The sequence below is a fragment of the Trachypithecus francoisi genome, unplaced genomic scaffold (genome assembly GCF_009764315.1).
Source record: "Trachypithecus francoisi isolate TF-2019V2 unplaced genomic scaffold, Tfra_2.0 Lachesis_group3, whole genome shotgun sequence".
Lineage (NCBI taxonomy): Eukaryota > Metazoa > Chordata > Mammalia > Primates > Cercopithecidae > Trachypithecus > Trachypithecus francoisi.
In genome coordinates, this window is record NW_022681468.1 from 41,517,436 (window position 1) to 41,541,748 (window position 24,313).

The 24,313-nt window shown below is 42.2% G+C and overlaps 1 protein-coding gene across 6 annotated transcripts in view; it reads left to right on the forward strand.

The window, feature by feature from the left end:
- The first annotated feature begins 9,856 nt into the window (after nucleotides 1-9,856).
- Nucleotides 9,857-24,313, forward strand: part of WDR89 (WD repeat domain 89) — a 43,789-nt gene continuing 29,332 nt past the window's right edge. The window contains exons 1-2 of one of the 6 annotated variants that reach the window (XM_033187782.1): nucleotides 9,857-10,282; nucleotides 10,368-10,558. The gene's annotated coding sequence lies outside the window, so the exon portion shown is untranslated. Of the gene's footprint in view, nucleotides 10,559-24,313 lie in introns of all 6 variants that reach the window. The other 5 variants (XM_033187784.1, XM_033187785.1, XM_033187780.1 and 2 more) reach the window with 5 other exon arrangements.

The window sequence follows — 24,313 nt, forward strand, 5'->3', positions numbered from 1 at the left end:
TCCTGTCTAAAAAGTAATAAAATAAAATAAAAGTATGGTCCTAATTCTCATGTTTTGTTTATTTGTTTTTTTTTCTTTTTGAGATAGAGTCTGTCTCTTGTTTCCCAGGCTGGCGTGCAATGACACAATCTTGGCTCACTGCAACCTCTGCCTCCAGGGTTCAAGAGATTCTCCTGCCTCAGCCTCCCAAGTAGCTAGGATTACAGGTGCCCACCACCACGCCCGGCTAATTTTTGTATTTTTAGTACAGACGGGGTTTCACCATGTTGGTCAGGCTGGCCTTGGACTCCTGACCTCAGGTGATCCACCTGCCTCAGCCTCCTAAAGTGCTGGAATTACAGGAGTGAGCCACCGCACCTGGCCTCTAATTCTTAACTAGAAGACCCAGACACTGGTTTGTCAGATAGTCTGTCCTTTTTTTCTCCTCTGAACTCCATTTAGTGTAGCTATTTTACTATCTGTTCACTCTTTTAGCTTGAAAGTGGCGGGAAGAAAAAAAAGAAAAAGAAAAAAAGAAAGTGGCATGAAGAGAACATACAGCTTAAACCAATCAATTTACCACTTTCAGCAGCTCTGTGAAAAGGTTTTCTGGAGGTGGGTAGGATTTTTGATTAACATAATTATCGGTTTCAGTGCTAGCCCTGCTTCTTCAACTTTTATCTTTCTAAACTAAAAAGGGTAATAATAGTAAAGTGCATCTTAAAACTGGAGGAATTAAAACAGCACCACCTCTTATCTTTAGAGGAGCAGTTTGGCACACTGACTGGTATAAACCAGCTGGCACCCTTCACAGGATGTTCTCACCACCACCCACCCTCTGGTTTCAAAGGCAGTCTTGTTGACGTTTTCAGAAACTCTAGAGCTGGTGGCTTCCAGAAGTCCTCATTATATAGTAGAGGCATGCATGCATGCCTAGGAGTGGGCCTTACATGTATTGGGAAACCTTCAAGAGGCCCTGGGATTCCAGATTTGGGCAAAGGAATATGGTGCTTAGGATTGGAGCCAGAGACTTCAAAAAGAGAGTATTAGGTCAGGGTCTTAAGGACTAGCCAGTGGAATGAGGCAGAAAGTTAGAGAGCCAGGCTGGAATGGAATGTGAGGTTAGGGCTGTTCCTGGTAAATGTATTTTATCAGAGGGGGATTAGTGAGCCAAGATTGCACCACTGCATTCCAGCCTGAGCTATGGAGCAAGACCCCGCCACAACAACAAACAAAAAAAAAAAAAAAAAGAGGGGAAAACAGGATTAGCTTGTACATCTTGTATGCTTATACTGACCCACTCCCACAAATATAAGACTGTCAAACTAAAGGAATTGAGGTAAAAATTAATATAAGTAGAGTTTATTTAGGTCAAATTTGCAGCCTGGGAGACATAGATTCAAGTTGCCTTGAACATATGCTCTGATTAGCAGCACATATTCAGGTGGGTTTTAAAAAATGGGGCAGTTCCTATATTGGTTCATTAAAATAACATAAGCTATTGATTGGCGATACACTGTTCTTTGTATCACAAATTCCAGGAACATGAAGATAATGGGTGAGGGTCCTACTCTGCAACTTTAACATTTTAGGTAATTTATCAGCTAGTCTGGCAACTACAGGGAAAAAAAGAATAAAATGTGTTTATCACATATATATACACGATATATATACATGCTATATATATACACGTGTGTGTGTATATATATATCACTATGACAGAGCCTCGCTCTGTTGCCCAATCTGGAGTGCAGTGGTGCCATCTTGACTCACTGCAACCTCCGCCTCCGTGGTTCAAGTGGATTCTCCTGCCTCAGCCTTCCGCGTAACTGGGATTACAGGCGTGTGCCACCATGCCCGGCTAATGTTTGTATTTTTAGTAGAGACGGGGTTTTACCATGTTGGTCAGGCTGGTCTCAGAACTCCTGGCCTCAAGTGATCCACGTACCTCGCCTCCCAAAGTGCTGGGATCATAGGCGTGAGCTGCCACACCTGGACAGAATAAAATGTCTTTAAACAGTTGCCCCTGGGTGTTGAAACAATCTTTGCAAAATTACAACTGATGAAATTATACCTGAGGAAATTATGATAGTGAAAAAAATCAGACCTAACCGATTCCATCTTGCTTCTAACCTTTAAGCTGTCCTTGTTCATTCTTGCACGCAGGCCAAGCTAACTTCGGGAAGGAATTCAGTTCATAGTTTGACTATGAAACAAAACTGCCGGGCGCGGTGGCTCAAGCCTGTAATCCCAGCACTTTGGGAGGCTGAGACGGGCGGATCACGAGGTCAGGAGATCGAGACCATCCTGGCTAATACGGTGAAACCCCGTCTCTACTAAAAAATACAAAAAAAAACTAGCCGGGCGACGAGGCGGGCGCCTGTAGTCCCAGCTACTCGGGAGGCTGAGGCAGGAGAATCGCGCAAACCCGGGAGGCGGAGCTTGCAGTGAGCTGAGATCTGGCCACTGCACTCCAGCCTGGGCGGCAGAGCAAGACTCCGTCTCAAAAAAAAAAAAAAAAAAAAAAAAAAGAAACAAAACTGATGACATGGCCGGGTGCGGTGGCTCACGCCTGTAATCCCAGCACTTTGGGAGGATGAGGCAGGCAGATTACTTGAGGTCAGGAGTTCAAGACTAGCCTGGCTAACATGGTGAAACCCTGTCTCTACTAAGAATACAAAAATTATCTGGGCATGGTGGCAGGCACCTGTAATGCCAGCTGCTCAGGAGGCTGAGGTAGGAGAATCGTCTGAACCTGGGAGGTGGACGTTGCAGTAAGCTGAGATCGTACCACTGCACTCCAGCCTGAGTGACAGAGCAAGACTCTGTCTCAAAAAATCAAATAAAATAAACTGATAACAGCCCTTTCCTATAAAGACCCCCTTCTTGCCTGGGGACCAGTCTGCCTTTGCAGGAGTAACAAATTAGCTATGAGATTAGAAATTACAGGGCCGGGCAGGGTGGCTCACACCTGTAATCCCAGCACTTTGGGAGGCCGAGGCGGGTGGGTCACCTGAGGTCAGGAGTTCAGACCAGCCTGACTAGCATGGACAAACCCCGTCTCTACTAAAAATACAAAATTAGCTGGGCTTGGTGGCAGGCACCTGTAATCCCAGCTACTCAGGAGGCTGAGGCAGGAGAATCGCTTGAACCCAGGAGGCAGAGGTTGCGGAGAGCTGAGATCGTGCCATTGCACTCCAGCCTGGGCAACAAGAGCGAAACTCCGTCACACAAAAAAAATTAGAAATCACAGTTTACAGGTCAAGCAACCTTGGGCTCCGCTGAACTTCCTCAAATTGCTCCTGGGGATAACATCACTTTTGTAAAACCTAAGATCACTGCTTGAGATATTTTGCAGACGCTGCACTCCATGGATCAGCTGACACCACCCAGACCCAGACCAGTAATCTGGCTCAACCAGTTCTGCCATCCCACCCAGGAACAGAAGACAGTAAGAAAAACTCCCTTCGACCCCCTATGAGTCCATCTCCAACCTGACCAATCAGTACTTCCCACTTCCCAAGCCCCACCTGTCGAATTGTCTTTAAAAACTCTGATCGCAGAATGCTCAAGGATAGTGATACTCGTCTCCCGCACAGCCGGTTCTACGTGAATTACTTTCTCCACACAATTCCCCTGTGTTGATAAATCAGCTCTGTCTAAGGCAGTGGGGAAGGTGAATCCACTGGGCAGTTAGTGTGGGTTGGCGGGGTTGGGAGATGATTGAGGTCTCAGTCATGTCTCTGTAAGCGTAACAAGTTTTGCACACTTCATATAGCTTAGGCTGCTCTGAGTTGCTTTTCCTTTTCTTTTTTTTTTTTTTTTGAGATGGAGTCTCGCTGTTGCCCAGGATGGAGTGCTGTGATCATAACTCACTGCAGTCTTTAACTCCTGGGCTGAAGTAATCCTCCTGCCTCAGCCTCCCGAAGTGCTGGGATTACAGGCATGAGCAACTTCGTCCAGCCAAAATTCTGCTTTAGACTGCAGCTTCAGCTCATGCCTGAGTTCCAGCCTGCCTTTCCTGACGGCCCGCTCTACCGATTTTACACTTACCTAGGGAGCTGCCACAACTGTATGTCAACTCCTTGACAAAAAACCCTTAATATATGTCTCCTATTGATTTTATTTTCCTGACGGAGCCCTGATACAGTGATTGAGCATGAGAACTTGCAAGTAGTATGACATACAATTCGTTTTTGGTTTTTTTTGAGACGGGGTCTTGCTTTGTTGCTCAGGCTGGTCTTGAACTTCTGGGCTCAAGCGATCCTCTTGCTTCAGCTTCCCAAGTAGCTGGGATTACAGGAGTGCACCACTGCACCCAGCTCATTTTAAAATTATTTAGTTATTTATTTAAGTATTGTGTATAATTTGGACTTCATGGCGTATTTTAGCAATATATGTGAGTGTATGTGTGGGTATATATAATTTTTAATGGTAAATAGTTTCTTAATGACTTAAACCCTTAACACTGCCATTTAAAACCATTTCCTTACATTTTTTTTTCATGGTAGTATCAACCTAAAAGGAAGAAGTTGAGGCAAAAGTAACTTTTGAGGGGCTTAAGTCTGAGGACTGCATTTCAGGACACTTCCAAGTTGCCTTGAGTGCTCCAGAGAACAAAATAGAGGCTCAAGTTTTGAAGAAAATAGGATGAATCAGGAGAAGGGACAATTATAAAACTTGTTCATTAGGAATTCTCATTGGTTTACAGAAATAACATTGGCTAGTGATACACTGTTGAACTACAGGATGCATGGCATTCTATGGCTACTTGGCTGTCAGTCTGGAGACTATATAACAAATGGCTTCAAGAGTAATTATTTAGTTCAACAGAGAGTGAGACAAGAATGCTGTTACATTTCAAATGCCTCCCTGGGCCTGATAATTTAAAGGGTCTTGCATTCTTTTTTTTTTCTTTTGAGACACAGTCTCGTTCTGTCACCCAGGCTGGAATGTAATGGCACAGTCTTGGCTCACTGCAACCTCTGCCTCCCAGGTTCAAGCAATTATCCTGCCTCAGCCTCCCGAGTAGCTGGGAATACAGGCACCCACCACCACACCTGGCTAATTTTTGTATTTTTAGTACAGACAGGGTTTCACCATGTTGGTCAGGCTGGTCTTGAACTGCTGACCTTGTGATCCACCCACTTCGGCCTCCCAAAGTGCTGGGATTACAGGCGTGAGCCACCGCGCCAGGCCAGGGCTTGCATTTTTCAGATAAAAAGTTTTGTTTTGTTTTTCCTAAGTAGCTCTTAAGTGACAAATTAAAGAATAGCATTCAGCCTCTCTCCGTTTTTTTCTACTTTAGATATAAGAACTCAAGTTTTCCCTCATATCAGCAATACATTCTGCAAACCAAGCAGTAACTGAGACGAGCCCCATCCATTTAGGAAGTTTATTTTGCGAAGGTTAAGAATGTGCCCATGACAGCCTGAGGAGGTCCTGAGGACATGTGCCCAAGGTGTTCGGGGCACAGCTTGGTTTTATACATTTTAGGGAGACGAGACACCAATTAATACAAGTAATGTACATTGGTTCAGTCTGGAAAGGCGGAATAACTTGAAGTAGGGAGGAAGTCCACAAGGAATTTCCTTGTGGCAAATTGTGATGAAGGAGGTAAGCAGTTGTTTTATTCTTGCAGCTATCTCATTGAGGAATAGAATGGGAGGCAGGTTTGCCCCACACAGTTCCCAGCTTGACTTTTCCTTTTGGCTTAGTGATTTTGGGGTCCTGAGATTATTTTCTTTCCACAGTTTTAACCACCTGAGCTAACTGGCCAACACCATTCTTTCATATCAGATACTAATTAAAACATTTGTGTGTTTTTCTTTGACTTCTCCCCTCCCAAGACCTTTAAACTGCAGTTGTCATGTCCTAAATCACTGACCTCCAAATACAGTTTTGATCACATACTTCTCAAAAAAATTTTACCATTTACTCAATACATATATATTTTTACATATACATTGCAAAAATGGCCAGGCTTGGTGGCTCATACCTGTAATCCCGGCACTTTGGGAGGCCGAGGTGGAAGGATCCACTTGAGGCCAGGAGTTTGAGACCAGCCTGGCCAACATAGTGAGACCCCGCCCCTATTAAAAAAAAAAAAAAGGCGGGGGGCTAGGCATGGTGGCTCACCTGAGATCAGGACTTCGAGCAGCCTGACCAACATGGAGAAACTCTGTCTCTACTCAAAATACAATTAGCCAGGCGTGGTGGCGCATGCCTGTCCCAGCTACTGGGGAGGCTGAGGCAGGAGAATCGCTTGAATCCGGGAGGCAGAGGTTGCAGTGAGCCGAGATCGCACCACTGCACTCCAGCCTGGGCAACAAGAGCAAAACTCTGTCTCAAAAAAAAAAAAAAAAAGATTTAAAAAAAAACTTATATTGTTATACACAAAAGTTTTAAAAACACAGAAATGTAAAGAAAAATGTTGAGAATAAAAAGGATATACAAATAAGGGTTGTAGTATTCTCTTCCTACATCTCAAGAGCCATTTCATTCATCTCACTTTGAGTTTACTTGGTTCTTTTGTTTTGTTTTGTTTTGTTTTGTTTTAGACAGGGTCTCACTCTGTCATCCAGGCTGGAGTGCAGGGGCAAGATGATGATTCATTGTAACCTCTGCCTCCTGGGCTGAAGCAGTCCTCCCATCTCAGCCTCCCAAACTGCTGGGATTACAGGTTTGCACTACCATACCCAGCCTGAGTTCACTTCTTAAAACTATTTCCCAACAGAGTACAAAGTTGATTCATAGGTTCACACTGTTAAAGGTAGTAATGGTGCCTGTTTAAATATGTTTTTTATTTTTTTATTTTTTTATTTTTTTTTGAGGCGGAGTCTCGCTCTGTCGCCCGGACTGGAGTGCAGTGGCCAGATCTCAGCTCACTGCAAGCTCCGCCTCCCGGGTTTATGCCATTCTCCTGCCTCAGCCTCCCGAGTAGCTGGGACTACAGGCGCCCGCCACCTCGCCCGGCTAGTTTTTGTATTTTTAGTAGAGACGGGGTTTCACCGTGTTAGCCAGGATGGTCTTGATCTCCTGACCTCGTGATCCGCCCATCTCGGCCTCCCAAAGTGCTGGGATTACAGGCTTGGGCCACCGCGCCCGGCCTAAATATGTTTTTTAAATTCTCAACATAATAATTTTTTTTCTTTAAAATAGAACATTTTGGCCAGCTCAGTGGTTCACACCTGTAATCCCAGCACTTTGGAAGGCCAAGGCAGGTGGATCTCTTGAGGCCAGGAGCTCAAGACCAGCCTGGCCAACATAGCAAAACAGTATCTACCGAAAATAGAAAAAATTAGCTGGGCGTGGTGACGCACCTGTAATCCTTGCTATTTGGGAGGCTGAAGCATGAGAATTGCTTGAACTGGGGAGGTGGAGGTTGCAATGACCCGAGATTGTGCCACTGTACTCCAGCCTGGTGACAGAGGGAGATTCCATCTCAAAAATAAATAAATAAATGAAACATTTTAGAAGCTTCCAAAAGTGCCGAGAGAACAGTTAGAATATAAATCAGCCACATGTGGCCACAGTTTAGTCACTCAGCTGATCTATCATTCAGCTGAACAGTGCTAACCACAGTAGCCTTGATTCAGTTTTTAATGGTGTTTATTCTTAGTTATATGACATTTAATTAACATGTTAAATGAACTACTGATTTAAAATAAGAGGCAAAAGGAAAACACCATTAAAATGCTAGCCAATGAAAAGCATTAAAAATGACAATTCTGCTTTTTTGCCACAGTCATCTTCACCACATCCATACATTTCACCTACTACATCATATAGAATATTAAAATATATATTAAATATGTTATAAATTTGTTATAAATGTATATTATAAATTTAATATATTTGTTTTATTTTAATATTTATATTTATTATATATAATATATAATGTATTATATATTATATATCATATCATATACATATATATCTACATATAATATATAATGTATTATATAATACAATGTATTATACAATGTATAATACATTATATATTATATGTATAATATATACATTATGTATTATATAATACATTATATATGTTATATAACATACATATTATATATTATACATTATAGATAACACATATATTATACATTATATTATATAACACATTATATAATATATACATTGTATATTTATTATTTTCATTATTAAATATATAAACTTATGTTATAAATTATAATATAATTTATATTGTATTGTATATTTTTATAATTTATATTATAAATTATAAATATGATTTATATTATAAATTTAATATAATATACAATATATTTAATATATTTAATGTTATATATTTAATATATATTTAATATGTATATTAAATATATTGATGATTTACACCCAATTTTGCTCTTCATTTATTGGGAATAAAAAGGAGCATGAGCTTGTAATCCCAGCACTTTGGAAAGCCGAGGCAGGAGCCTCGTTTGAACTCAGGAGTTCGAGACCAGCCTGGGCAACATAGGAAATCTCTGTCTACACAAAAAATACGGCCGGGCGCGGTGGCTCACGCCTGTAATCCCAACACTTTGGGGGGCTGAGGCAGGTGAATCACAAGCTCAGGAGTTCGAGACCATCCTGGCTAACACGGTGAAACCCCATCTCTACTGTAAATTTGTATTACATGTAAAGTAGGAAAAAAATACTAAAATTTTTCGAAAGCGAAAAGTCTACTCAGGAAGTTTTTGGTATTTATTAATGGTTTTACTTTTGCTAGACACAAACATGAAATACTGCTAAATTAGCTCCCAGAAGAGTTCAGGATTCTATAGAGTCAGGAAAAGCCTGTCCTAAACTGTTTTAATAAAGGCTGAAAATAGACATTATAATACAGTCTTTAATAATACACAATGTGTATTCCTCCTGATGGTGGTCTTGCTTGACATTTTAAGCATAGCCCTATTTTCCTGTGAAGACAGCAGCCAGTTCTGCTTCATGTCATATCAACACTTGACTCATGTAAGCAGCTGCTACTCATGCCATCGCAGTACACATAATCGCTAAATGTAAGGGTTCAAATAATCGTAAATGGACACTAATATGAAAATCTGACTGTTCTGTTGTAACAGCAAAAGTTTTAGAAATAAATAATTTTAGTATCTACTTAGTACAGTAATCAGGAACATACAGCATAGAGCCAGGCACAGCAGTAAATTGTTGGAAACACTAACATTTATTGTTTAGGAACATACATGCAGTGTTTACACATTTCTTAAATGTTGTCTTTAATGCTGCTGATAAACCAAAGGATAAAAAGTCCAACGGAACACATCAAAACCACAATAAATGTCAACAGGTGTTATTAACAATATGGAAGAACTCTAGTAACAACCACATTTAAAGCGACAGGACGCGAAAGTTCCGGACTACAAATCCCAGAGTTCCCTAGAGTCGAGGCGGAGCTACCTTCAAACTGATAGCTTTTTCACCCAACGAGAGCCAGAGAATTCCTAAACCACTTTCAGCCCGGCCTGAAGAGCTGGTTTCTTCGCGTGCGAACACTAAGGTATTACGTAGACTTTCTGAACACGAGTGGCAGTTTCAGGGCCTGAGTCTAACTACTAAATTATTTCTCCCCGCATTAGTCTCCTAATGACCTTAATAACTCTCTACCCAACTCTGGATCGGTGGAAACTCGAACGTCTAAATGCTAAAACTCACGTACATCAGTACCAGCGGATGAATGTAGTCAACCAGGAGAAAGGAGGAAACGGCCTTATTCTTGCCTTTTATTGGCCACGCATCCCACCAATGGGGCCATTACACTTCCGCTAACGAAACGTATGGCGTGGTGGTGTGAGAGTTGTACGTACGCTGGGTCTACGAAGGGGCAGCTGTTCTGCTCTCATCCAATCGGAAGCCAGCAAGAATTCCCCGGGCCTCTATGCCCCACTGCTTTCGCGTCGCGTTACGGCCCGCCTCTCTGCAGCCGACCAATCCTCTTGATTTTCTTGTGTGCATTACCCAATCAGAGAGGTCGAGGCGGGGTTTCAGTTGACCGTTCTAAGCCGCCGCGCAGCCTGCGTTTTCTCCGGTACAGGTTGAGGGCTGGCTACTGAGGTATATTTTGCTGGGCCAGGCTGGGCCGGGTCCCCGGGATGGGCAGCCCTCTCGACGAGCGGCTATGCCGTGGTTGAGTCTAGAAAGCTAAAGTCGCTGGACATCTATCGCGGGAGCTAGGAGGGACGTGGGAGGTCTGGTCGGAGCGTGCACGTGTTGGAGGTCTCGCTCCGCAGTGGGAGTCACCGGGTCAAACCTGTGCTGGCCCTGGCCAAAGAACCTTATGCGGGTGAGGCTCCTGTTGCCGTTGCCGTTCCCAGCACTTCCTCTGGGGCATTTTTCAGTAAAAGCCAAACGCCCTTGTTCATTTTCAGGGAAAGACCTGTTTCCTCCTGCTCTTCACTCTCCGCGGATACTCTCTCCACCACCTTCTGAGTTTAGTGTAATCCTTTCGTAGGCCAGAAAGCAGATTTTCTCTTGGAAAGAGACCTCCGTAGTATGGGATTTGGTAGGATACCAGCAACTGGTTTATTATATCGTTTAAACCACATTGCTATCTAAAGAGGTAGGTACTGTGAGTGTTATTTTCACAGGAAGAAGCAGTGTTAGACGTTACTCATTCTTGTGTTTTCTTTAGCTTGTCTCTGCCAAATTGCAGCCTTCAGCTTCCATGGATGTAAAATTAAAAGATGGTATAACTTGTAAAATGTTACTCCTGTTTTTCTTTCTTTCTTTTCTTTCTTTTTTTTTTTTTTGTGATGGAGTTTCGCTCTGTCGCGCAGGCAGGAGTGCAGTGAGGCTGTCTCGGCTCACTGCAACCTCCGCCTCCCGGGTTCAAGCGATTCTCCAGCCTCAGCATCCCGAGTAGCGGGTTTATAGGCGCCTGGCACCACGCCCGGCTAATTTTTGTGTTTTTAGTAGAGACGGGGTTTCTCCATACTGGTCAGGCCGGTCTCGAACTCCTAACCTCAGGAGATTCACCTGCATTTGTCTCCCAAAGTGCTGGGCTTATAGGCGTGAGCCACCGTGCCCGGCCGTTTTCTTTACTAATTTGAAATTATTTAAAAAGTCAATAAAAGCCTGGCTGAGTAAAACAGTAGTAACTTTACTTTTTGAAATTGTTTAAAAAGTCACTAAAAGCTATGGCCGAGTAAAACAGTATTAACTTGCAGTCAAGTACGGTTTAAGTGAGAAATGTTTATGGACCACTTATTTTTTTGCTCAGTATTCAGGAAAGTATTCCCTGTGAGTGCAGCTATGTTACGTATCTGGTTTGTATTCTTACCTTAGATTGCTGTAGCTATTGTAAAACAAAAGTAAAATCAAGCCCATGTAAGTACTTTGTGGGTTCTTTTCTCTCACTTTGTATTATGATCCATGCAGGGTGTTTTTCCAGACGGGAGTGCGGTGGCGCAGTCTTAGCTCACTGCAGCCTCGAACTTCTGGGCTCAAGTGATCCTGCTCGAGTCTCAGCCTCCCAAGTGGCAGGGATTACACACGAGCCACTGTGCCAAACCCATGACGTTTTTGAGTTGTGTTTTTGTACTGAAGTCATGACTGCTAATTTCTGCAACTGACACTATGAACTGCAAACACGACTGAAGATACTACCGCTTTTTTGCTTTTTCCTTATGTGCTTTAAAGAACTGCATTTTCAGTGATTTCTGTGTATTTAAGATCTTTTCATTTACTCGGTAGAAAATACAGGAGAATTTTGATAAATCTGAACTGGAATGGCCTTTATGTTAATTCTGTTCAGTATTTTAGGGCAGATTATGTGCAGATTATCGCTGAACTGTCAGAAGGCTGTATTTAGTTCATATAGCTACTGTCACAAATTACAACAAATTTAGTGACTTCGAATGACACACATTTATTCTTTCTGCCTTTGTTTCTTTCTCTTTTTCCCCTTTGGTGAAAAGTACACAAGAAAGGGGAGTGCAGATGTACTCAAGAGAGTCACCTCTTCCTTTTTTTTTTTTTTTTTTTTTTGTAGAGATGAGGTCTCACTATGCTGCTCAGGCTGGTCTCAAACTCCTGGGCTCAAGCAGTCCTCCCACCTTGGCCTCCCAAAGTTCTGGCATTACTGGCATGAGCCACCTGCCCAGCCTCATTTATTCTCTTAGTTCTGGAGGTCAGAAGTATGAAATCAGTTTCACTGGGCAAAAGTCAAAGTGTTGCAGGCCCAGTTCCTCCTGGAGGCTCTGAGAGGAAGATCCATTTCCTTACCTTTTTCAGCTTGTAGTGGCTGCCTGTCTTCCTTGGCTTGTGGCTCTTTTCCGCACAGCACATCACTCTGTCATCGTATCACTTTCTCATCTGTAGTCACATCTTCCTCTGCCTCTCTTATGAGGACACTTATGATTATATTAAGGATCCCCCAGATAATCAAGGATACTCTCTCCATCTCAAGATACTTTCGTAAAGCCCCTTTTTTCATATCATGAAACAGTCACAGGTTCCAGGAATTAAGACCTATGTATCTTTGAGGGCCAGTGTTCAGCCTACCACAGGAAGGTATAAAGAAGAGTAAAACATCCTATGCCATGAAGTTTCATAGGGACGATAAGAGAAAAAGAAATTCACAGTAAATGGTTGCTGAGTTAGACGTTTTTATTACTGTGAAAATAACCTAAGTCACCATAGGTTGGAGCTTCTCAAACTTTTCCACTGGAATATCTTTAATAACAAAGGTAAATGAATATTCCTGTGATATTTGGAAACAAAACCTAAATTAATTTTTTTTTTTTTTTTTTTTTTTTTTTTTTTTTTTTTTTTTTTTTTGAGGCGGAGTCTCGCTCTGTCTCCCGGACTGGAGTGCAGTGGCCGGATCTCAGCTCACTGCAAGCTCCGCCTCCCGGGTTTACGCCATTCTCCTGCCTCAGCCTCCCGAGTAGCTGGGACTACAGGCGCCCGCCACCTCGCCCAGCTAGTTTTTTTGTATTTTTAGTAGAGACGGGGTTTCACCGTGTTAGCCAGGATGGTCTCGATCTCCTGACCTCGTGATCCACCCGTCTCGGCCTCCCAAAGTGCTGGGATTACAGGCTTGAGCCACCGCGCCCGGCCACCTAAATTAATTTTAAGGGTAAAATTTCTTTGAATTCTAATCTTATAATTTAAAATTTTTTGTGACTTCTGCATTCAGTTTTATATGTTCATAGTTGATGCGTTTTGAAGTATATCAAAGCATTGCTGTTCTAGAGAAGAGACTGTTTATTCTGTAGTTTCGTTACTATTTTACTTTTAAATTTATTTTTAGAGTTGGGGGTCTCACTATGTTACCTATGCTGGACTCAAACTCCTGGACTCCAGTGATGTTCCCACGTAAGCCCCCTGAGTAATTGGGACTATGGGCATGCAGCACAGTGCTCAGCTAATGTAGCTTCTTGTAATTTTCCTCTTTGGAGGGGGCAGTGACTTTTTTTTAAAAAATTATTTTTTGGCCAAGCACCGTGGCTCACGCCTGTAATCTCAGCACTTCAGGAGGCCGAGGCAGGTGGATCATCTGAGGTCAGGAGTTTGAGACCAGCCTGGCCAACATGGCGAAACCCTGTCTCTACTTAAAATACAAAAGTTAGCCGGGGATGATGGTGCATGCCTGTAGTCCCAGCTACTAGGGGGGCTGAAGCAGGAGGATCACTTGAACCTGGGAGGTGGAGGTTGCAGTGAGCCGAGATCATGCCACTGCACTCCAGCCTGGGCAACAGAGGGAGACTATTTAAAAAAAAAAAATTATTTTTCCATAAGTTATTGGGGTACAGGTGGTATTTGGTTATATGAGTAAGTTCTTTAGTGGTGATTTGTGAGATTTTGGTGTACATATCACCTGAGCAGTATACACTGCACCATATTTGTAGTCTTTTAATCCCTTGCCCCCCCACCCCTGGCCAAGTCCCCAAAGTCCATTGTATCATTCTTATGCCTTTGTGTCCTCATAGCTTAGCTCCCACATATCAGTGAGAACATATGACGTTTGGTTTTCTATTCCTGAGTTACTTCACTTAGAATAATAGTCTCCAGTCTCATCCAGGTCATGGCAAATGCTATTAATTCATTCCTTTTTATGGCTGAGTAGTATTCCATTATATATACATACACACACACACACACACACATGTGTATACATATATACACAGACACATACACACACACACACACACCACAGTGTCTTTATCCACTTGTGGATTGATGGGCATTTGGGCTGGTTCCATGATTTTGCAGTTGTGAATTGTGCTGCAATAAACGTGCGTGTGCAAGTATCTTTTTCAAATAATGACTTTTTTTCCTCTGGGTAGATACCCAGTAGTGGGATTGCTGGATCAAATGTTAGTTCTACTTCTTAATTCTTTAAGGAATCTCCACACTGTTTTCCATAGTGATTGTACTAGTTTGCATTCCTACCAGTAGTGCAGAAGTGTTCCCTGTTTACTACATCCATGCCAGCATCTACTGTTTTTTGATTCTTCAATTATGGCCATTCTTGCAGGAGTGTGGTGGTATCATTTTGTGGTTTTGATTTGCATTTCCCTGATGATTAGTGATGCTGAGCATTTTTTTCATAGGTTTGTTGGCCATTTGTGTATCTTCTTTTGAGAATTGTCTCTTCATGTCGTTAGCCTACCCACATTGTGATGGGCTTGGTTTTCTCTTACTGATTTGAGTTCGTTGTAGATTCTGGATTAGTCCTTTGTCAGATGTATAGATTGTGAAGATTTTCTCCCATTCTGTGGGTTGTCTGTTGACTCTGCTCACTGTTCCTTTTGCTGTGCAAAGTCTCTTTAGTTTAATTAGGTCCCAGGTATTTATCTTTGTTTTTATTGCATTTGCTTTTGGGTTCTTGGTCATGAAATCCTTGCCTAAGCCAATATCTAGAAGAATTTTTCCAGTGTTATCTTCCAGAAATTTTAGTTTCAGGTCTTAGGTTTAAGTCCTTAATCCATCTTGAGTTTATTTTTGTATAAGGTGAGAGATGAGGATCCAGTTTAATTTTTCCTACATGTGGCTAGCCAATTATCCCAGCACCATTTGTTGAAAAGGGTGTCCTTTCCCCACTTTTATGTTTTTGTTTGCTTTGTCAAAGATCAGTTGGCTGTAAATACTGGGTTTGTTTCTGGGTTCTCTATTCTCTTCCATTGGTCTGTGTGCCTATTTTTATAACAGTACTATGCTGTTTTGGTGACTGTGGCCTTATAGTATAGTTTGAAATCAGTTAGTGTGATACCTCCAGATTTGTTCTTTTTGCTTAGTCATGCTTTGGCTTTGCGGGCTCCTTTTTGGTTCCATATGAATTTTAGGATTGTTTTTTCCAGTTCTGTGAATGATGATGGTGGTATTTTGATGGGGATTGCGTTGAATTTATACGTTGCTTTTGGCAGCGTGGTCTTTTTCACAATACTGATTCTACCCGTCCGTGAACATGGGATATGTTTCCATTTGTTTATGTTGTCTATGATTTCTTTCAGCAGTGTTTTGTAGTTTTCCTTGTAGAGGTCTTTCAACTCCTTTGTTAGGTATATTCTTTTTTTTCTTCTTCTTTCTTTTTTGAGATGGAACCTTGCTCTGTCGCCCAGGCTAAAGTGCAGTGGCACGATCTCGACTCACTGCAACCTCCACCACCCGGGTTTGAGCAGTTCTCCTGCGTGAGCCTCCCAAGTAGCTGGGACTACAGGCATGCACCACCACATCTGGCTGATTTTTTGTATTTTTGATAGAGATGGGGTTTCACCATCATTGACCAGGCTGGTCTCGAACTCCTGACTTCAAGTAATCCACCTGCCCTGGCCTCCCAAAGTGCTGGGATTACAGGCTTGAGCTACTGCCCAGCCTGTTAGGTATATTCCTAAGTTTTTGGTTTTTTGTTTTTGGTTTTTGGGTTTTTTTGCAGCTATTGTGATAGGGGTTGAGTTCTTGATTTGATTCTCTGCTTGGTTGCTATTGACTGTATAGAAGAGCTCCTGATTTGTGTGCATTAATCTTGTATCCAGAAGTTTTGCTGAATTCTTTTATCAGTTCTGGGAGCTTTCTGGAGGAGTCCTTAGAGTTTTCAAGGTAATTGACCATGTCTTCAGCAAACAGTGACTGTTTGACTTCCCCTTTACTGATTTGGATGCCCTTTATTTCTTTCTATTGTCTGATTGCTCTGGCTAGGACTTCCAGTACTATGTTGAGGAGGAGTGGTGAGAGTGGGCATCCTTGTCTTGTTCCAGTTCTCAGAGGGAATGCTTTCAACTTTTCCCCATTCAGTATTATGTTGGCTGTGGTTTGTCATAGATGGTTTTTATTACATTAAGGTATGTCCCTTATATGCTGATTTGGCTGACAGTTTTGATCATAAAGTGATGCTGGATTTTGTCAAATGCTTTTTCTCCATCTATTGAGATGATCATGTAATTTTTGTTGTTAATTCTGTTTATGTGGTGTATCACATTTATTGACTTGTATATGTTAAACCATCCCTGCATCCCTGGTATGAAACCCACTTGATCATGGAGGATTATCTTCTTGATATGTTGTTGGATTCGGTTAGCTAGTATTTTGTTAAGGATCTTAGCATCTATGTTCATCAAGGATATCGGTCTGTAGTTTTGTTTTTTGGTTATGTCCTTTCCTGGTTTTGGTATTAGTGTGATACTGGCTTCATAGAATAAATTAGGGAGAGTTCCTTCGTTATCTTGCAGAATAGTGTCAAAAGGATTGGTACCAATTCTTTGAATGTCTGGTAGAATTCTGCTGTGAATCCATCTGGTCCTGAACTTTTTTTTTTTTGAGATGGAGTCTTGCTCTGTCTCCAGGCTGGAATCTTGGCTCACTGCAACCTCTGCTTCCTGGGTTCAAGCATTCTCCTGCCTCAGCCTCCCAAGTAGTTGGGACTACAAGTGTGCACTACCATGCCCAGCTGATTCATTTTTTTATTTATTTATTTATTTTTTTGAGATGGAGTTTCGCTTTTGTTGCCCAGGCTGCAGTGCAATGGTGTGATCTCGGGTCACTGCAACCTCTGCCTCCTGGGTTCAAGCAATTCTCCTGCCTCAGCCTTCCCAAGTAGCTAGGATTATAGGCATGCGCGACCATGCCTGGCTAATTTTGTATTTTTAGTAGAGATGGGGTTTCATCATGCTGGCCAGGCTGGTCTGGAACTCCTGATCTTAGGCAATCTGCCTGCCTTAGCCTCTCAAAGTATTGGGATTATAGGCGTGAGCCACAACACCCGGCCTTGTTTTTTCTTTAAGCTATATATTTCCTTGAATATTTCTCCCTTCACGTCTTTTTTTTTTTTTTTTTTTTTTTTTTTTTGAGAGGGAGTCTCACTCTGTCGCCTAGGCTGGAGTGCAGTGGCGTAATCTCGGCTTTCTGCAACCTCTGCCTCCTGGTTCAAGCAGTTCTCCCTGCCTCATCTCCCTGAGTAGCTGGGATTACAGGCACCCACCACAAGGCCCAGCTAATTTTTGTATTTTTAGTAGAGACAGGGTTTCACTGTGTTGGTCAGGCTGGTAACGAGCTCCTGATGTCAGGTGATCCACCCGCCTTGGACTCCCAAAGTGCTGGGATTACAGGTGTGAGCCACTGCCCCTGGCCAGTTTTTGTGTTTTTAGCAGAGACAAGGTTTCGCCATGTTGGCCAAGCTGGTCTCAAACTCCTGGATTGAAGTGATACACCTGCCTCAGCTTCACAAAGTGTTGGGTTTTTAGGTGCGAGCCACTGTGCCCGGCCTGAAATTTAAGTAATTATTAATATGTTAAACGTCTTTCTATTTGGAGATTGGAATTATGTCCTTATGATTTTTTACAGTTCTCGTAATTTTAATTTTTGGACCTTCTGCTAGATGGCAGTAGTAATCAATGCCAAGGGCCAGGAAGGCAACCTTTAAAACAATTTGATATCTTAAGTGTAATTCTTTTTTTTTTTTTTTTTTTGAGACGGAGTCTCGCTCTGTCGCCCAGGCTGGAGTGCAGTGGCGATCTCGGCTCACTGCAAGCTCCGCCTCCTGGGTTTACCCATTCTCCTGCCTCAGCCTCCCTAGTAGCTGGGACTACAGGCGCCCGCCACCTCGCCCGGCTAGTTTTTTGTATTTTTTAGTAGAGATGGGGTTTCACCGTGTTAGCCAGGATGGCCTCGATCTCCTGACCTCGTGATCCGCCCGTCTCGGCCTCCCAAAGTGCTGGGATTACAGGCGTGAGCCACCACGCCCGGCCGCTTAAGTGTAATTCTTTTTTTTTTTTTTTTTTTTTTTTGAGGCGGAGTCTCGCTCTGTCACCCAGGCTGGAGTGCTGTGGCCGGATCTCAGCTCACTGCAAGCTCCGCCTCTCGGGTTTACGCCATTCTCCTGCCTCAGCCTCCCGAGTAGCTGGGACTACAGGCGCCCGCCACCTCACCCGGCTAGTTTTTGTATTTTTAGTAGAGACGGGGTTTCACTGTGTTAGCCAGGATGGTCTCGATCTCTTGACCTCGTGATCCGCCTGTCTCGGCCTCCCAAAGTGCTGGGATTACAGGCTTGAGCCACCGCGCCCGGCCAAGTGTAATTCTTAAGTTTAGTAAGTTACAGCTGATTTTCAGTTTTTTTAATCCTTCATAATCTGATCTGTAAAGCACATGTGAACTTTTTATCCTCTTAATATCCATTTTGTTCTGGATAGTTCAATAATTAAGCCTTTTGTTTGTTATTTCTCTGATATCAGGGTCTTTTACTGTGTTGAGTAGAGAGGAAATGAGTTTAGAACTTAGTAGGTTCTGATCTTCCCACATTATAACACCAAAATGGTTAAAAGAACTAGTTCTGCTATATCTTTATATAAGTATTATACAGGCTGTAAATATTTACGTTTAGGGATTTGTTTTGATTTCTCTTTCAATGTAGGCCTTTTGAATGGTCTCCTCATTTGGAAAATTAAATAGTGAATCAGCCTCAAAATGCAAAACAGAGTCTGTAGCTGTCAGTAAATATTTAAAATATTGCTTTATTGTCTTGAGAGACATGTTTACATGATTATAAACTATCCAGTGTCAGAAAAAGCCTCATTCAGGCTTAATCTTATTTCATCTACCAATTAACAGTGGAAATTTTTAAAATCATTAATATGTTGAAGTGTCTTTCTGCTTGATGAATTAGGGTAGCATTTTTAGGGGAACATTTGTATTGTGAATTCACCTTGGAAGCATCTAGTCTATACACGTACATAAATATATATATACTTACACACATATTTATATATAAAAGGGTTAGAAATCCGGTCAAATACTAGTTTATTCTACAGGTTATCATTTGACAGTACATATTGCATTTCTTTGACATTCTCTATACTCCCACCTAGTGGTATTTGAGAGCTGCTTTTCCACCAGGCACCATTCTGAGCACTTAACGTGGTAATTAATTTATGAAACCCTATGGCTTTGATATTGCTATCTCCTGTTTAAACTATAGGAAACTGAAACATACAGCTTGTAAAGCCAGGATTTGCGCTCTGGCAGTCTGACTCTACATCCATTCTCAGCTATCATGCAATATCTGTCTCAGCTTCCTCATCTAAAACATTGTAATAAAAGGACTATCTTTTAGGGTTTTGGGGAGGGTTCAGTGAAGCAATTCATGTGAAGAGGCTGACACCGTAACCTAGAATGGTAATGATCAGTTAGTATTAGCTGTCATTTGGCTACTTTTCTGGTTTTCTTCCATTCTTCTTTCATTTTTCTCTATTATAGGATGGTTGGCCTGCTGCTTGTTATCATTCGGTATAATTCATCTGTAGCAGGCACATCCAGTTTCCTAGTTTGGTTTTTTGTTTGTTTGTTTTGTTTTTTGTTTGTTTGTTTTGAGACGGAGTCTTGCTCTATCATCCAGGCTGGAGTGCAGGCTGTGATCACGGCTCACTGCAATCTCCGCCTCCCAGGTACAATTGATTCTCATGCCTTAGCCTCCCTGGTAGCTGAGAGTACAGGTTAGTGCCACCACACCTGGCTAATTTTTGTATTTTTTTAAGTAGAGACAGGTTTCACCATGTTGGCCAGCCTGGTCTTGAACTCCTGGCCTCAGGTGATCCACCCACCTCAGCCTTCCAAGGTGCTGGGATAACGGGCATGAGCCACCATGCCTGGCCTACTTTCCTAGTTTTTAATTGCTGATACTTCCTATAGTCTGATAACAGAATCCCATATTTTCCCTCTGAGTTATAGAATGATGTATACAAATGTTTGCTGCACATTTGCCCTTGGCCATCCCCAGAAGTCCCTCAGGCTTATATGAGTAAAACTAAGGCATTTCTGTTTTTTTCCCCCATTTTCTTATTTTGGGATTTACTTTTTTTTTTTTTTTTTGAGTCAGAGTCTCGCTCTGTCGCCCAGGCTGGAGTGCAGTGGCGCCATCTCGGCTCACTGCAACCTTCACCTCCTAGATTCAAGCAATTCTCCTGTCTTAGCCTCCCAAGTAGCTGGGATTACAGGCATGTCCCACCACACCCGCCTAATTTTTCTATTTTTAGTAGAGATGGGTTTTCGCCATGTTGGCCAGGTTGGTCTCAAACTCCTGGCCTCAGGTGATCTGCCTGCCTAGGCCTCCCAAAGTGCTGGGATTACAGGCATGAGTCACCGCACCTGGCCCGGATTCACTTTCTGACTCAGCTCCACTTGGTCATCCAATGCAAGAATCAGACTGGATTCCTTCTCCACCTGCTCCTCCCCAGTGCTTGCAAATCGAGTCAGTGCCAGGCTTCACTAATGTTAACTTCCCAAATATTTCTCTGGCCAGGTATGGTGGCTCACATTTGTAATCCCAGGTATGAGAGGCTGGGAGGTTGAGGCAGGAGAATCACTTGAGCTCAGGAGTTCAGGAACAGCCTGAGCAACATAGCAAGACTTCATCTCTACTAAAAATTTTTTTTTTTAAAGCTTTTTTTTTTAATTGGCCAGGCATGGTTATGTGCACCTGTATTTTCAGCTATTTGGAAGGCTGAGGTGGCACAATCGCTTGAGCCTGGGAGGTTGAGGCTGCAGTGAGTGGCAGCTGCACCACTGCACTCCAGCCTGGGCCACAGAATAAGACTCTGTGCAAATAAATACATAAATTGTCAAACTATAATAATAGTATTGATAGTGAATAGAAGCAAAAAAAAGAAAAGAAAAATGTTTCTCAAATTTACCTTTTTTTCCCATTCCTACTGTTGGGAACTCCATTATCTCTTTTAGTTTGATTTTTAATTGACACATAATGTATATATTTCAGGGGTATAGTGTGATGTTTTGATATACATATACTTTGTGTAATGATCAAATCAAGTTAATCAGTGTATCTATCATCTCACATGTTGATCACTTTGTGGTGAGAACATGCAACAGTCCTCTCCTATCTGTTTTGAAATAGACCTTACAGGCTGGGCCCAGTGGTTCCCACCTATAATCCCAGCACTATGGGAGGCTGAGGCCAGAGGATTTTTTAAGACCAGCTCTGGCAACATAGTGAGACCTGTGTCTACAAAAAAATATATTAAAAAATTAGCTGGGCATGGTGGCATGCACCTCTTGTCTGGACTTTTTAATGACCTTTATGGTCTCCCAACCTTCAGCCTTACCTCTCTCTATTTAAATCCATCTTCTACATTGTAAATGTGAGCAATTGAGTATGTGACTCTGGGTTGGGCGCAGTGGCTCACGCCTATAATCCCAGCACTTTGGGAGGCCGAGGTGGGTGGACCACGTGATGTCAGGAGTTTGAAACCAGCCTGGCCAACATGGCGAAACCCTGTCTCTACTAAAAATACAAAAATTAGCTGGGCATGGTGGCATATGCCTATAGTCCCAACTACTTGGGAGGTTGAGGCAGGAAAATCGCTTGAACCTGGGCAGTTACAGTGAGCCAAGATCACACTATTGCACTCCAGCCTGGGTGACAAAGTGAGACTCCATCTCAAGATAAAAAAATGTGTATATGACTTTGAGTATGTAATATTTTTCTACCGACCCCTTCCAGTTCATTTATTTAATCAAATAGTTTAACATAGCTGCTCTAGGTTAAAATAAGATACTGCTTTAGTCATTCCCTATAACCCACTGAATGTTCTAACTCCTTTCTTACTGAATTGGTTCTGTGAGAAGAAATAAAAAAAAAAAGAAAGCTTGACGTTTTAGTTGGGTATACAAGATAGAAAACTCTAAGATCTGCCCTGCTACTTTCTTCAACATCATCTCCTTTCCCATCCAGCATCACACATTATGATCAGCAATACCAAACTTTCTCCTCTTCCCTTGCTTCCACTACTTTTCATGCCTGTCCTTCCTCATATGCAGCGTATTCAAATGTTCAGTGACCAGATCATTTTGACAAAGCCGCAGAGCTCATGAGTAACAGACATTGTGGATTGTGGAAGATCCTGAATGCCAAGCCGAGAAAGTAAACTGTTCCTGAGGGAGAAAGGAAGAACCACAGATTGTCAGACTTTGCTATCATTCATGGAAATTGGGAGCATGGGTTGAAGAGAGAAGCTAATGAAGTAAATTTTGGATAATCTGAATTTTAAGTTCTGGCAGCACATGTAGCAGGCATTTAACAATACTAGAGCTTCAGAAAGAGATTAAAGACATGAAATTTGTAGATAAAGATCTGGAAGTGATTACTAAAGGCTTTTGATCCGGTATATGCAAAATTAATGTTTCAAAATGGAAAGACACAAATGTTCCTAAATCCACTAATGTTTTGAGGGCAGAATCAAGTTCTAGTTATCACTGTCTCTCTAGCACCTAGAAGAGTGCCTAACACTGGTGTTTAATTATTAAACATTCTGCTAAGCTTGGGTTGCAGTGGGATTCAAGGAGAAGGGAACCCAAGAAAGTGACAAAGGGAAGAACATTTTAGGACATCACTAGGGATGGAGAGGCAGTATTTCAAACTTTGACTAATAAGAGTTTGTGTAAAGTCCTTACTACAGGCAAACATCCTTTTTGTTTTTTTTTTGAGACAGGCTCTCACACTGTCACCTAGGCTGGAGTGTAGGCGCTGTCTTGGCTCACTGCAGCCTTAGCCTCCCAGGCTCAAGCGATCCTCCCACCTTAGCCTCCCAAGTTGCTGGGACCACAGGCATGCACCTCACCATGCCTGGCTAATTTTTTGTGTTTTTGGTAGAGATAGGGTTTCACCATGTTGCCCAGGCTGGTCTCAAACTCCTAGGCTGAGGCAGTCCTCCAGCCTCGGCCTCCCAAAGTGCTGGGATTACAGACATGAGCCACCTCACCCGGCCAGTGGCCTTTCTTTTATTATTATTTTTTTCTTAAGGTTGACATCAAATTGCTAGGATCACAGCTACTTCTCCAGAGATTTGCGTTGCTCACTTTTTAAATTAGGGTGTCTCCCCAGATGTTACATCTCTAGGGTCTGTCCTAGCCATCTTATCTAAAAGATCTTGACCCCATCTTATCTCTTCTCATGTTACATACCTTAAACTCTCGTTTATTTTTCTTCATAGAGCTTGCCATTCTTCTTGTTATATATTTATTTCTTTATAGCTGAGTTGAATAATGAATGTTGCAGCCTCAGAATAACAGTCAACTCATTAAAACTGTTGGAGCAAAATTATAGCATTTCTTTGGTCAGCAAAAATTCTCTTCAGATATTTTATGAGTAAAGTTATAAATTCTAAAAAAGAAACTAAGTTTTTAAACTATTTTAGATTTTTTTTTTTCTTTTTTTTTGAGACTAGATTTTGCTCTGTTGCCTGGACTGGAGTGATCATGGCTCACCTGATTGATCGCATAGCCTCAACTTCCCAGGCTTAAGCAATCCTTCCTCCTCAGCCCCCAAGTAGCTGAGATGACAGGTGCACACCACCATGTCTGGCTGATTTTTAAACTTTTTGTGGAGAGTAGGATCTCACTATGTTGCCTGGACTGGTCTCAAACTCCTGGGCTCAAGGGATCCTCCCACCTGAGTCTCCCAAAGTGCTGGGCTTACAGGCATGAGCCACTGTACTCAGCCTGTTAGAGAAATTTAATCAAAAAAGTTATTAAAATTTCCAGTCAAGTATTGAAATAACTTTCTCTACTTGACCTCCTGGGCTCAAGTGATCCTCCTACCTCACCTTTCTGGTAGCTGGGACTGCAGGCATGCGCCACCATACCCAGCTGAATTTTTTTTTTTTTCATACAGTGGAATTTAATTCAGTGATAGTCAGTTATAAGAAGAAATGAGCTTTTAAGACACTGAAAGACATAGAGGAAACCAGAAAAGGCCACTTGCCTTATGATTCTAACTATTTGACATTCTGGAAAAGGCAAAACTAAAGAGACAGTAAAGAGATCAATGGTTGATAAAAGTTCAGGGTGAGCAGAGGGATGAATGGGC